An 11,177-nucleotide genomic window follows, 5' to 3' on the forward strand; every position below is an offset into this window, starting at 1 on the left:
CCCAGCAAACATTTTCAGACATATTGTCTCTCACCCAGACCACCCACCCCTGTCACTAGTCATGGCTGGTTCCACTGTACTTCAGGAATTTTACTATTGAATCAAATATTCCCTAATCAACCAAACTTCTGTTCTTCAGCCTCAAATGCATGAGATTATTGGCAGCCAGAGAATCATCCAGAGCCTCACATGGCTGCCCAATGCTCCCCAGGCTCTTGTGATGCAGCTGCAAGAGAGAGAAGCAAGCCAAGCTCAGAGCCCAGCGTGCCTTGCCTGCACTTTACTGGCACCAGAGCAGCCGTGGCTCTCCATAGTGCTCCTGGAGAAATCCCCCAGAAAACCAAACAAATTACCATCCCTGTCCATTTTCCTTAGGAATGCATTAATTTCAAGCTTTGCAGAGATGTGTGCACAGAGTAAGTGAGAGGTTGAAAGGCGAGGAAGGCAGTTGGTATCAGCCAACTTTTAGCTTTTTCCCTTAATGATGGTAGCAAAGTGATGAACCATACCTCTCCATGACCAACTGTGTAAAACACAATTTGAACTTACCCTCTTTCTAAGCCAAAGGTATGGTGTCCCTGCTCAATGCTGAGATGGTTCCACTAGGATTAGGGTTTGTTTTCTCTGCCTCTGATTTAGCTGGAGATCCAGCTCAGATTCTGAAGAGATTGAAAGAGTCCTTTTTGAAGCATTAAGTAATTCCTTGTCAACCCACCACTAGTTTTCCAATACGTAGGACTGAGTTGTGGCCAGTTTCTACACCTGCCCAGTAAAAAGAAGAGCTAAGCTACTATCACTCTACTTCATCAGTAAAATTTTTATTCATCATATTTTAGCCAAGATGACTTTTCTCCATGGAAAAGAAGTCAAATAATCATAAATGTTTATATGAGTACTTATTAAGTGCCAGACATGTTACTAAATGTTTTTCATTCATTGCCTTGTTCAATCCTCATAACCACCCTGTGAGGTAAGTACTATCATGAGCCTCACATTTCCAATAAAGAAACTGAAACTCAGATATGACAAGGGTTTTGTTTAAGGTCACACAGTTGCTAAGTGAACAGACCAGAATGTGAACTAGACCTCACTAATGGCAGAGCTATATAACTGGAAGTAAAAATGCTCTCAATGTCCTCCTTAATGGAATAAATTCTTAGGTAATTCAAATACAAATTGAATAGGCATTCAAATGATAACTTCTAACACATTTTTTACTTATAAATAGCACAGAAATAAACTATATGGGATACAGGAAGGATTTCTAGGCCCACATTTTAGGAAATATTTTTCCTTTGGCAATTTGTCAAACCTAACTTGTTCCAGTGATATATTAAGCTCTGTTTAATATCTACAAAGAGCACAAATAGGTAGAAAAATGTTTTTGACCCTTACCAAAAGTGCTTATGACCTCATTTCCAAACCCAAAACCTTTGAATACTGATTTGGAAACAAGTTTTTAAAAGAATTAGCTCAAAGCAGCAGGTTTGTAACTCGTATGACATGGGATGATCAATGGCCACATTAGCTGATAATCTAAGGCATAAAACATGCATGAGGCATTAGCATGGAAATCTAACATGTTCCCACCCCAGGTGGCACTGGATTTCTAATCTGTTGTCCCATATAATAGGAATAAACTTAAATAGCTTATTTAGAACCTCATTTACAAAGTTAATAATTAGAGTGATCTACTTAAAAGGCAGGTTAGGGAGAAGGAGGAATAAAGAAAGCTAGATGGGGCTTGACATGAAAGAAAGAAAATAAAGTCATTTTGAAAAGGCCACACTTAACACTTTAGTATAATTTTTCCTTGAAATTCTGATGAGAGGGCATCGGGGTTAGAAAAAAACATGACCTCCCAAGGCTGAGTCTTGGTTAGGGACCAACAAATGAATCCTACTATTTGTTATAGGGTGCTAGGCAAGTTGTTTAATCTCCCAAACAAAGATTTATACATCTTTAAAATGGGAATGATAACACCTACTTTGCAAGGACTATAACATAAAGCAAAGTGGTTAATACAGTGTCTGACTCTTGGGAGGTACTCAATTTCTATTGATTCCACCCTTGGTGGATTCACCAGAAAGTGCTAATTGTGGTCCTTTTTTACTGATTCTGAAATGCCAGGGTCTGATCTGGTCACAAATTTGCACATGGTACTTTTCTTACCTAGAGCCCATGCTGGGATAATAGTTAGATGAGTTGTTTAATTTGGTGTTATTTAGAATATTGGGCAAATGAGGTTCAACTAATTAGAAACAAGCAAGTATATAGGCTGTTAGAGAAAAGCCACCTAAGACACGGAGCTCAATGCAGGGGTCTCTTTTATCTGGCTTAGTAAAACCTACTTATTCAGTAGAGTTAATTTATCTCCCCATCATCCCAGTTGCCATCCTGAAGGTCAAATAACATATTCATTGCCGGAGAGCTGGATATTATCCATAATGTGACTCCAGAGAAGATGGACCCTCCGCAATGTAAAGTGTGGACATTATTATTAACACTTTTAATTTCACTTTATGCATTAAATCAGTCTTGATAATTAGCAGGTTCCACCGTCTAAACAATTAGCTAGAACAGTAAATAATTAAGAGACAGGAAAAGCTAATTAACCTCCATTTCCTTCACAGATCTCTATGGAGAATTTTATATATATATAATATACTTTTAGGGTTTTTCTGGGTTTTTTTTGTTTTTGTTTTTGTTTTTTTTATTTTACATAAGGGACTGTTGTAAGGTGTTTTCATACCCACCCTTATATAAAAGCATGGTCTGCTTCACATGTCTAAAAATTCTTGTCACCCTTAGCTCTGCTGAAAGGTTTTCAGGCCACCGAAAGAATTTTCGCAAGCTATATTAAGGCCATAATGCTCACTTTTAGAGGGTCGTAAATAGAGGGTACAAGCTGCTGTCCACAGCTAATCAACTCATGTTGCTGCCCTAACAGAAAAGAGCCAGTGGTGAAAGGCCCTCCTCAACCAGATTGAGGACCTGCAGAAAGGCTAGACATTTAGGGACAAGTAGCAGCACCTTTGGTTATGACTATATCCATCCATGAGCTCATCTTTGCCTAGTTACCCTCTCTAATGCACCTATAAGTTCTCTCCTACCCCTGAGGGGCTTTTCACCTCCAAAGTTCTCAAACCATATTCTAATCACCTGGAGAGCTTTAAAAACCAGCTCCAGAGATTCTAATTGATGCAGCCTGAGCATGGGGAGTTTTGCAAGCTCCCCAGGTGACTATAGTGTGCAGCCAGGTTTGAGAATCAGCACTCTAACATAACAGTCGCTATCTATCCAGCACTCTCACATTCATATGCCCTTTCCTTTTGCTTCAAATGTTGCTCTCATACCTGGCAAACTTCTTCTCATCCTATAAAACTCAGTCGAATGAAGCCTTGCCCCAGATGGTTAGGTCTAGCCATTGTCAGATCCCAGAACAGTTCATGCAGCCCCTTAATGGAGCTAACAGGATCTATCTATCTTGCTAACCATTGAATACAAAAGAAAACATTATTAATAATTCTTCTGGGTGACATGTCAACTAGTACTCTCCCGGGAAATCTGGAACACCAGATCACCCTAATTATAATCCTTATTATATTAATCAGTAATTGTATACTTGCTTGTCTGTCTCCCACCATAGACAGTGAAAGCCATTAAGGGAGGTACTGTACTTACTCATTTCTCTAACCTGAGTACCTAGCATAGATTAGATATTGAACAGATGTTTCTATCAAAGGCTTTCTGTTTTATTATGGTCAAATGCATGGACTCTGTAGCCAAAGAACATGGGTTCGAATTCCAATGATGCCACTTATTAGATGTGTGACTGGGCAATTTCTTATGTTTTAATGGCTTCATCTCTGAAATGGAAATAGTATGGAATGTACTTAATAGGGCTGTTTAAAGGTTTAAATGAGTTGATATACATAAAGTGCTTAGAGCAATACCTCAATATAGGAAGAACTATATGTTTCCTGTTATTTATAAAAACATATATAATGTATGTATGGATAGATAGATAGATAGATAGATAGATAGATAGACAGATGATAGATAGACCAGTTGAATAAGCTTAAAGTGGCTATTTTCTGTGGATCACCTCCAAATAACTGTGCCCACACAAATAATGGCTAACTTTTACTACTCACCATGTTCCAGGCACTAGTACATGCATAGTTATCTCATTTACTTTTCATCACAATCCCATCAGAAAAAAATATTATTTATTACACCAAGTTTAAAGATAAGGAAACTGAGGCTCAAAAATGAAGATTTTCACACTCACAAAATTTTATCTTTCTTTAAGAAAAAAAGCAATTTCAATCTTCTCTCATTGTTTCTTATAATTCCTTTGAGAAATAAAAGGGCTTCTCAAAGTCCCTGTTATACAATGTACCCAATGATTAAGTAAATGGATAGTGAAAAGACAATGACAGTGAAATTTGTGCTTTGGAGGGAGCTCTTAGTCATTGCTTTTTGAAGTGCTTTTTTAACAATTCATGAACCCACTTTATCAAGAAGGTAATATATAAAGTAGGATTTAGGGTACTCTGAGGACACCCAAAATTATAAAAATCATCCTCTTACCTCGAAGGAGTTCAAAATTGAGTTGCAAACATAGAGAAAATACTAAAAAAGCTATAGGGTTTAAATATTAGTAATATAAGAGAGAGCCTCAAAGCAACATATGCTTAATTCCCAAGTTTGTACCTGTCAGAGGCGGTCAGGAATGGAAGGATTTGTGAAGAGAAGAGACTAAGGGGGCATGAGAACTGTCTCTTTAAACATTTATTAATTCAACAAACATTCACCAGTACCTACCATGTGTCACTCCTCTGTACCCTGGGACCATGGCGCTTAGAAAAACAATGGTATGCTCAAGAAGCTGAATCAGGAGAAGGAATCAGGCATGTGGACTGATAACTCAAATGGCATAAGAATAGCTACTGCAGGTTTCCAGGATATGGGGGGGAGCCCAGAGAGGAGCCGCCACTCAGCTTAGTCTGCGCAGAGCTGGTAACAGCAAGGTATTCGAAGGCTCTCTCAAAAAGAGATTGCCCAAGCTGAAGCTTAAAGAATAAATAGGAATTACCAAGAAAAAAATATTAAGGAAAGGTTCATAAAGTAGAACGAGAGCATGGGAAAAGGGAGAGAGTCATTAAATAAAAAGAAACAAAGAAATGCAAACAAAACGATCAAAATTTTAGGAGATGAAAGGTGGGAAGGCTAGGGTAACATGAGGGAGACAAAATCCTCTAGAGAGAATTGAGATATAAGGCTGAAAAGTTAAACGATTATTTTTTTAGTTTATATTGTTCAACAGAATTCCAACTAATGAAGAGATTGCATATTTATCGATGAGCTTCTTGCAGAAAGGCACAGAGCGTGCTATATACTATTTCAATGTGTTTGGAACCAAAAAAATACTCAAAATGTTTGCTCTGTGAAAATATATATGCACATACACACATATGCACACACTAACAAAAAAACATGTGCCAAAGCACAATTTAATCCCAGTCTATATTCATAACTGATCTCAAAATTAAAAGTTGTTTTTGTTTGTTTTCATTCTAGCCTATGCCAGTGATAGAACTGATGTGGGCCCTGGGGAAACATGAAAGACATAAAGGGAAGATAAAACAACTCTTCTAAAAATGATGCCCCAAACTAAGCTTATAAAATACACTTGCCAGAAGGAAGATAAAGACAACATTTATTTGTCTAGTTTCATTAAAAAGTGCACATAGCCTATTACTAAGGAAGAAAAACATGCTCCAAAAGAAGTAATAAGCTTTGAGAGGAAATATGGAAAAGAAAAACCTGATTATATTATTTATGCATGAATATACTGTGTATCTATAAAAAAATACATAATATATACCTTAATCTTCCCATTATCCATTAATGGGTCGATGAAATAATTGATCAAGAAGCAGCAGAACAGAGTGTTTAAGTGCACAAGCTCCGATGTGAGACTGACTGCCTGGCATCCAATCCTTGCTCCTCTATGAGCACTTTCTCTGTGATCATAAGCAACTTAGCTTCTCCACACCTTAGTAACTTCATCTATAAAATCAAAAAAATAACAGAACCTACCACATGTGATTAAACAATGATCCTCTTATGAGGATTAAATGATGCAATTCACCTAAAAGTGCTCGGCATGTTAGCTGGCATGTCATAAGAATTCAATAGTAGTCTCAGAACTATTAAACTTACACCAGAAATTACTCCAAAATATAGAAAGAAGGAGACATTTTTAAAAGCATTAAAGTGATTAGATGGGAGCTGACTAGTCTTTTTGAGGCAGCTATAAATTCACTAACATAAAAAACTTCTTTTGTAAAGGACCATCCAGTGCTTAAAACAGGATCATTTTTCATATTGATCTCCATATATTCCTGCCACTTTGACTCGCCTCGTCTATATAAATAAGCCTTAAAAAAATACCCCTGAATCTAATCACTTCTGGAGCCTACAAAACCATCTCAAAGGAAATGGTTTCTGCTGTAAATTGTTAATAAAATGTAGTACTCCAGCTAATAGAGTTCTGAAAATTAAAACAATAACATAGTAACAGGCTTGGGTAAAACGGTTGTGATCGACAAGTTTAATAATACTGAATTAATCCCCCAAATGCAACCAAATATCAATTTACCTTTTAAAACTTCAATCTTTTCCCTTGGATTTTATCCATCTCCCTTTCTCTCTCTCTCCCATCCTCTTCTCCTCTCTCATTTATACCTCACTTCTGGAGAATAATTTTAAAAGGGAACTTTTGCCAAGATTCTGAATTGCTTGTATTGCCTAATGCATATACAAGTAGAAAAGGACATATCCAAAACCTGAATATAACGGCAGTCATTCCAGAGCTTGTAATATTTATTGTAATATTCCGGAGCTAGATTGTAAATGGTAGAAATTTCAAAGGGGAGAAAAATGCCTAGAGATCAGACTCAAGAAATATATTAAGCCACTAGAAACTTTGATCTGAAACCTTTGTATTTTGCATTTTATGAATGTAAAATATGGATCTTTCAATCAAGAGGAGTAAAGGAATTCCAGGATATAGTCAAAAGAACTCACATTTCTATATCTAACTTTCTTTTTCTTTTCCTTTTTTTTTTTTTTTTTTCTGTCCTGGAAAAGGAGAATTACTCTTTCGTTGTGCAAATCTACCTGCTCGGAAGCATATGATTAAAATCCTAAGAAACTCAGGTCTTGGGGCACAGAGAAATGTTAAAAAAAAAAAAAAAAATTCTAAATCCTAAGGTGAGTTGATACTCTTTTAAGCTGTGATTAAGTTTAAAAATAAAACCATCAATGGCTTTTGTTCTACAGTTGAAACCAGAAGTCTTCTTTCCCCGCTGCACTGTCTTCACTTTTGCCTTCAAATAAAATTTTGCAGATCTAAAAGCCTCTTTTGTGGCTTAGGTTTATTAAACCCTGATATTCCTCCAGGGTTGAAGATCCTTGTGCTAAACTGCTTACCAAAGGTTTACAAATTGAAATGGTTCTCAAGGGAATTTTTTTTCTGCCCAGTTAGTTCTGTTACTGCTGTCTCGAAGTCAGAGATTATTGAGACAAAACTGATTAGAAAAGCCAAACCTCTCTAACTTCCAACACCAACTAGGTCAGAAAAGCAGAAATCAAAAAGCTTGGAGATCTTTTCACTCTCATATTAATAAAAGACTTACTCTGGTAAGTGAAAACCTTGTTTACTCAACAGCAGTTTGCAGAAAACAATACCTCAAACCATGATTTCTTTCTCTCCCAACAAAACAACACTCAAATTCTTGATCAAATTCTGGGTTAAACCGCTTTGTGCCACATCATTTATTGACTCAACTGCCAAGCAACTTCTTACAGACCCCACATGGCATATCATAGCAACTACACAGTTTAGCCAGAGAATTAACAAAAAAATAAAGACACTTGTCCAACAAGGACAAGGAAATAAAGAAATTAAAATTCCATGCTCTTTCCTGAGCTTCAAGTTGTACCATGCCAGTGTTCAGCTTTAGATTTCTTTCCAAGGTCAGTGATGCAGCATTATATACAGTGAGTCAAAAAAAATTCTTCCCATTTTTTTCTTAATAATAGGAAACATAAATTTTATATAAGCAACTCCCACTTAAAAGTGGGCCATGGTCTAAAAGTTACACATTATCTGATTAAAGCTCAAAACACATTTCTACATTTCAGAAATAGTAGCTCTTGACTTCTGAGATGGGTTCACACATGACTATATCTATATTGCAAGAACCCTATATCTAACTTCCTTAAGAGGTGGCTAACCACCTGGTGTTTAAACACTTTTAGTGACAGAGCCCACAGCTTCTTAAGAAAGTCCAGTTTTTATGTTAGGCATCTCCATTTGTACATTAGCTAAAATCTACTCACATTCAGCTACAATCTGTCTCCACCTACCACCTAGCAGATCCTCTTATCGTGGCCCAGGGAGCCAATCTGCTGCTTCGGCCCTCACTTCTCCACACCCAATTCTTTGAATCATTTCTCCTAACGTGGACTCTAGCCCGCATACCCTGAATTTGCCCCATTTCATTTTTAATGTCATTTGTGTAATGTGATACGTACAGCTGGAGAGTCACATGTGTGTGGCTAGCACAGCAAGACACTGATTACCATGGCCTAGACAGTGTGATTTTATTTTGTTTCACTGAATACTAAGTCATTGAAAGACACAAACAGCTGTCATTGGAACTTATTAGGATTAAAGCAGAGCTTCATTGTTTATAATGTGTGGCAGAGTGCCTAGTGAGGAAAATTTTTTTTTTTTTAAGCAGAGAGGTGAGAACTAAAAATACCAGCCACTTATACATCTAGAAATAGAACCAGAAAATTACCTCCAAGTAAATCTTTATTTTTTTTTCAAAAGAATCATTTCGATGGCATTAGTTACAAAATTATAAGGCAAAAATTTGCCCATCGCCCCAGAGAAAAGTACAAAACAATCTTTTTTTCTAGTTAGGCAAAGTCTGTTTCTCTCAACCAGCCCCTGGGGTTCCAACCTCTGACGGGGAGTTCGAGAGGAGCAATTTGCATGAAGAGCTGCTGGTGGTGGTGGGGTTGCTTTCAGAGAGGGAAAGGACCAATACTACAAAGAACCTAATGGTCCAAAAAAGCTACCAAGCTCCTGAAATAAAATAATAATGGAGCTATATACAACAGCATGACAAGAAGGTTGGTTCCTCCTTGCAGTTAAAGAAGGAAAAGAGAAATGGAAGTTTTCGTAAGTTGGGACCCACTGCCCTGCACTCTCACCCTAGAGACATACTTAGCTCTAAAGAGAGTACTCTGTGGATAAACCTAAGAAACTGTTAGTTTAGAAGCCCCAGTCAATTTGATATGGAAATTTCTTGGCTGAGAATAATACCAAAAGAGTAGGATCACCATCTCCTCAAGAGCTGCTAGCATCAGTAGCTGGAGCAGAAGATTGAGCCGTTAGCAACATAACATCACTTTAAGCATAAGCATGAGAAACAATTCCTCCTCAAAGGGACATAAGCCTTTACTAGCATAGAGTTACAAACTCCAGGTGAAGTCAGGCAAATCTAGCTTTATAATCTGGCTCTGCTATTTCCCAGCTGTATGACCTTAAATTCTTTTTAGCTGTTTTGTTTTTTCATCTATATAATGAAATAATAATATCAATTATCTCTTAAGATTGCTGTGAAAGTTTCAATAAAGTAATAGCTTCAGAGATTTAACATATTCTTTGGAATCTGTTAAAAACATATGTTATTAGTTCTTACATATCTTTTATACTTTTTTATTGTGAAAAATAGTACATACAGAAAACATACATTAAATATAAATGTACAGCTAAATACATTATTTTAAAGTAAATAGCACTACTCAATTTTTTAACTTTTCACTTTAGGATTTTTCTTTGCTTCTTTTTAGAATTTTTCCATCATTTTTGTATCATTTTCGACTTCGTTACAGACATTTAAGCTTGCCTTTTCTTTCCTTGAATATACAAAGCTTAGTTATTTTTAAATCTTTATAATTCTGCATAGACTCATTCACATCAGCTTGTCTCTCAGTGTGCCCAGTCAATTTTCATTATGTGATGGACACTATATTTTTAGAAATAATTTTAAGCCTCCAATGATATTATCTTCCTTAAGAAGTCATTTTTTGTTGCTTTAGCCAGGCACCTTGAAGTACCAGAAATGACCTTAACCTTATAAGGATTGAGCTTTCCTGGTCTCCCACTTGACTGAAGGGCTGGACTAATAGGGTTCCCAGACATCCTTACTCCTGAAAGTTGTGGCCCTTCAGAGTCCGTACCTAAACACAAAATAAGGGTTTTTTTTTGCTGTGGCCCCTACTTTTGACAGATCCTAGACTCTAAATTTTGTCCCCTTAATCTGCAAGGCTGTCAAAAATATTTCTCAACATTTTGATCATCTCCTCAATAATCTGCAAATGTAAGCAACCTAAATGCTGCTCTCATCTCTGTAGATGTATCTACACCCAACTCTTGGCTCCACAATCTTTGAATATACTTTTGGCTCTCCTATACCTTTAAGTACATGTTTCTTTAAAATGTTGTCCAGTTGTTCTTGTTATTTTTATTAAGAATGTTAGTTAGAATTACCTACCGTGATATTACCATAAGTGAAAGTCTCTACTCTTATTAGTATTTATGTAATTATCTACAATAAATTCACCTATTTAATGAACAGTATTACTGCTTTCTATGTGCTTCTCTTATGATATTAATCACTTTTAACCTTGTATTATAATCATTTTTTTAAATATTTCTTTCCACCTTTATTAGATTTTTAAGCTCTTCTAAGACATAACTTCTAACCACATCTGATTCATCTATGAATTAACCCCAAGTCCTGAATCTTATTCACATTAACTTTGCAGAAACTGTTGAGTGAATAAATAAAGTTAAATATCCCTTGTTTACAAAACTGGACACTTCTGAAATAGAATCTCTAAATTAACCTAAACTATGCAATTGGTCACCTCAGCAGAATTAAGAAGTAGGCTATAATTTCAAATATCAATTGTGATTTGCATTAATGAGTTCCTCCAGATCTTGTATGATAGGTGATTGCATACCTGCAGAAATAAATATGAGTATTAAGATACAACAAATGAAAGTTCGCACGTCCCAAGTTGCA

Source organism: Pteropus vampyrus, unplaced genomic scaffold (assembly GCF_000151845.1).
Source record: "Pteropus vampyrus isolate Shadow unplaced genomic scaffold, Pvam_2.0 Scaffold153, whole genome shotgun sequence".
NCBI lineage: Eukaryota > Metazoa > Chordata > Mammalia > Chiroptera > Pteropodidae > Pteropus > Pteropus vampyrus.